Source organism: Penaeus vannamei, chromosome 37, assembly GCF_042767895.1.
Source record: "Penaeus vannamei isolate JL-2024 chromosome 37, ASM4276789v1, whole genome shotgun sequence".
NCBI classification, from domain to species: domain Eukaryota; kingdom Metazoa; phylum Arthropoda; class Malacostraca; order Decapoda; family Penaeidae; genus Penaeus; species Penaeus vannamei.
In genome coordinates this window covers 26,400,915-26,405,914 of record NC_091585.1, presented here as the reverse complement: position 1 = coordinate 26,405,914, position 5,000 = coordinate 26,400,915, and the positions used below count along the sequence as shown (strand labels likewise).

Genomic DNA, 5,000 nt, shown 5'->3' with positions numbered 1-5,000 from the left:
ATGCTGGGTACAGGACACGTTCTGATTAATTAATTATGTCTTTTGGGACTTTGTTAATGAGCTTTCATATGTACTCTAATAAGGGTTTCTTTTTGTGTATGTTGACTGAATATGTACATACACTCACGCACATAAATCTACAGTCACATACACACGCATATATATGTAAATCTATTTATTAATTAGTCTACCTATCTATGTCCAAATCTATGTGTATCTACTTATCTATCTATCTATATATCCGCCTATCTATTCATCTATATTTCCATATATTTATTTATCTATATATATATCCATGATTATCTATCTATCTGCATCCATGTTTATCAATCTATCTATATCCACGTTTATATATCTGTCTATTCATCTTTATCTATCTGTCTATTTATATCCATGTTTATCTATCTGTCTATCTATATCATGTTTATCTATCTGTCTATCTATATCATGTTTATCTATCTGTGTGTCTATTTATCAATCTATCTCTTTATCTATCTATCTATCTATTAATCTATCCGTCTATCCATCTGTCAATTAATCCAACTACATTCTATCTATCTGTCTATCTATCCATACATTATGTGTATTACGTTTCCACACACGTTTTATACTTCCATCAAATGTTATATCTATTTATGTATTTGTCTGTCTATTTATCAATCTATCTCTTTATCTATCTCTCTATCTATTAATCTATCTGTCTATCTATATGTCAATTAATCCAACTACATTCTATCTATCTGTCTATCTATCTGTCAATTAATCCAACTACATTCTATCTATCTATCTATCTATCCATTTATTATGTGTATTACGTTTCCACCCACGTTTTAAACTTCCATCAAATGTTATAGACATGTTTATCTATTTGTCTGTCTATTTATCTATATATCTCTTTATCTATCTATCTATCTATTAATCTATCCGTCTATCCATCCGTCTATCAACTCAACTACATTCTATCTATCTGTCTATCTATCCATACATTATGTGTATTACGTTTCCACACACGTTTTATACTTCCACCAAATGTTATAGACACATGTTTATCTATTTGTCTGTCTATTTATCAATCTATCTCTTTATCTATCTATCTATCTATTAATCTATCCGTCTATCCATCCGTCTATCAACTCAACTACATTCTATCTATCTATCTATCCATTTATTATGTGTATTACGTTTCCACACACGTTTTATACTTCCATCAAATGTTAAAGACACATGTTTATCTATTTGTCTGTCTATTTATCAATCTATCTCTTTATCTACCTATCTATCTATTAATCTATCCATCTATCCATCCATCTATCAACTCAACTACATTCTATCTATCTGTCTATCTATCCATTTATTATGTGTATTACGTTTCCACACACGTTTTAAACTTCCATCAAATATTACAAGCACAAAAGACACTATATACACAGGATATTTTATTAACAAGTCTATTACGCAAAGTTTCCGTTGTATTTCAAATGGAATAAATTTGTAATGGAGTCAATTTAGGAATTTCTTTCTGAGCTTTGAAATTTCTTTGGTGGGGATAGAGGTTGTTGCAGATATGGTGAGTTTGTTTGTTGACTTGTGCGAGTTCGTGGTGTATGTGTGTTGTTGTTGTTGTGTGTGTGTTGTTGTTGTTGCGTGTGTGTGTGTGTGTGAGTGTTTTTTTCTTTTGTGTGTATGTGTGTGTGTGTGTGTGCGTTCGTGTGCGTGTGTTTCTTGTGTGTGTGTGTGTGTGTGTGTGTACGTGTTGCGTTCGTGTGCGTGTGTTTCTTATGTGTGTGTGTGTGTGTGTGTGCGTTCGTGTGCGTGTGTTTCTTGCGTGTGTGTGTGTGTGTGTTCTTCTTTTGTGTGTGTATATGTGTGTGTGTGAGTGTTTCTTTTTTTTTTGTATGTGCATACTTGTGAGTGTATGTGTGTGGGGATGTACGTATGTATGTATGTATACATGTAGATATATCTGTGCGCAAGGGATTGTGGGTGAAATGTATACAAGGCTATAAAAAGTACATCTATGTGGGTGCTTCAGTTCTAAGAGATAAAAAAAAAAGAAAAAAAAAAAACTATATATATAACTCGTGTACCAAACAGATCACGTGATCACCCACCAATCTAAGTTGATTTTACTTTTATTCTTATTTTTTATTATTTATTTATTTTTTATTTTTTATTTATTTATTTTATTTCATTTTTATTTATTTATTTTATTTCATTTTTATTTATTTATTTATTTATTTTTTTTTTGCCAGTATCCCTAACTTGTATCATATTTCTTCTCTCCTTGTATCCTTCCATCTTTATCAGACTCTCTTCCTTTCCTCTCCTTTCATGACACCCCTTTCCTATACAGTATTTCCCCTATTCCTTGTCCTTCTTTACTGCCCCTCTTCCTTATTTATTCCTTCTCTATTATGTCTCCCTTCGCCACCTCCCTTCTCTCGGTGTCATATATCAATAACAAATATATCCCGAAATATATTTTATTCTTGTTGTCTTCATTTTACATATATTTTATTTCATTTTATTCTTGTTGTCTTCATTTTACATATATTTTATTTTATTTTCCATTTTATTTCTTGTTGTTCCCCTTCCCCCCCCATTTTTACATATATATTTTAAAAATTTCATTTTATTCTTGTTGTCTTTCATTTTACATATTATTTTATTTTCATTTTTATTCTTGTTGTCTTCTATTTTACATATATATTTTATTTCATTTTTATTCTTGTTGTCTTCATTTTACATATATTTTATTTCATTTTATTTCTTGTTGTTCTCATTTTGTTATATATTTTATTTCATTTTATTCTTGTTATCTTCCATTTTATATATATTTTATTTTCATTTTGGTTCTTGTTGTCTTCATTTTATTATATAATTTGTTTCATTTTTATTCTTGTTGTCTTCATTTTTAATATATATTTATTTCATTTTTTATCTTGTTGTCTTCATTTTACATATATTTTATTTCATTTTATTCTTGTTGTCTTCATTTTACATATATTTTATTTCATTTTATTCTTGTTGTCTTCATTTTACATATATTTTATTTCATTTTATTCTTGTTGTCTTCATTTTACATATATTTTATTTCATTTTATTCTTGTTGTCTTCATTTTACATATATTTTATTTTACTTTATTCCTGTTGTCTTTATTTTACATATATTTTATTTCATTTTTATTCTTGTTGGTCTTCATTTTTACATACATTTTATTTCCTGTTTTATTCTTGTTGTCTTCATTTTACATACATTTTATTTCATTTTATTCTTGTTGTCTTCATTTTACATATATTTTATTTCATTTTATTCTTGTTGTCTTCATTTTACATATATTTTATTTCATTTTATTCTTGTTGTCTTCATTTTACATATATTTTATTTCATTTTATTCTTGTTGTCTTCATTTTACATATATTTTATTTCATTTTATTCTTGTTGTCTTCATTTTACATATATTTTATTTCATTTTATTCTTGTTGTCTTTATTTTATGGATAAAGTTACGTGTCTCCCTTATTTGGTTTTGGTGTAGGAGAAGGGAGAAAAGAAAAAAGAAAAGGGAAAGAGTAAGAAGAGTGGGAGAGAGAGAGAGGGAGGGAGGGAGGGACGGAGCGAGGGAGGGAGGGAGGGATGGAGGGAGGGAGGGAGGGAGGGAGGGAGGGAGGGAGGGAGGAGGAGGAGGGAGGGAGGGGAGGGAGGGAGAGAGAGGGAGAGAGAGAGAGAGAGAGAGAGAGAGAGGAGGGAGGGAGAGAGAGAGAGAGAGAGAGAGAGAGAGAGAGAGAGAGAGAGAGAGAGAGAGAGAGAGAGAGAGAGAGAGAGAGAGAGAGAGAGAAAGAGAGAAGGGAGGGAGGGAGAGAGAGAGAGAGAGAGGTGTGTGTGTGTGAGAGAGAGAGAGAGAGAGAGAGAGAGAGAGAGAGAGAGAGAGAGAGAGAGAGAGAGAGAGAGAGAGAGAGAGAGAGAGAGAGAGAGAGAGAGAGAGAGAGAGAAAGAGAAATAAAGAAAGAGAAGAGAGAGAGAGAGAGAGAAAGAAAAAGAAAGAAAGAGAAGAGAGAGAGAGAAAGAAAGAAAGAAAAAGAAAGAGAGAAATAACTTCATACCCTTTCCTCTTACTTATTTAAGGACCGAAATTAATACGAAAAGATTAATCTTGATGTTTTATTGTTTTGTTTACGTTCTCTAAGTCATTAGCGAAAGGCAAACACAATTAAATATAAGGAAAATGAAATTGAATTGTTATTGTCTGAAAGGAAATAAAATCTGATTCAAAATGTCCCAGATTTGGTACAGGTAAGTTTCCCATTATTGTAATACCTATTATTATGATTATTATCATTACTACTGTCCTGATCATGATTATGGTTATTATTATTATTGTTATTATTATTATCATTATTATTATTATTATTACCAATGTTATCATAATCATGTTATCATTATCATCATTAATATCATATTTGTAGTACTATTCTATCACTATTATCAATGCTATTACTATTTCATTAATATTATCAGTGTTATTACTATATTATCATTATCATCAATGCTATTACTATTATAATTACTATTTTATCATTATCATCCATGCTATTACTATTATTATTGCTCTCATTATCAATGCTAATACTATTATTATTACTATCATTATCATTAATTATCAACGCTACTACTATTATATCATTATTATCAATGATATTACTATTTTATCATTATCTATCAATACTATTATTATCATAATTACTATTATCAAAGCTATTACCATTATCATTACTATCATTACCATTAATCACCAATGCTATTACCATCACATCATCATCATCAATACTATTCCAATTTCATCATTATCATCAATGCTATTACTATTATTATTACTATTTTATCATTATCTACCAATACTATTACTATTTCATCATCATCATCAATACTATCACTATTATTATTACAATTACCAATGCTATTACTATTATTATGATTAATTATCAACGCTATTACTATCA

General features: G+C 29.4%; 1 protein-coding gene across 1 annotated transcript in view; it reads left to right on the top strand.

Moving 5' to 3' along the window:
- Positions 1–5,000, top strand: part of LOC113814157 (coiled-coil domain-containing protein AGAP005037) — a gene marked incomplete in the record, with an annotated part of 653,514 nt that overhangs the window by 352,326 nt on the left and 296,188 nt on the right.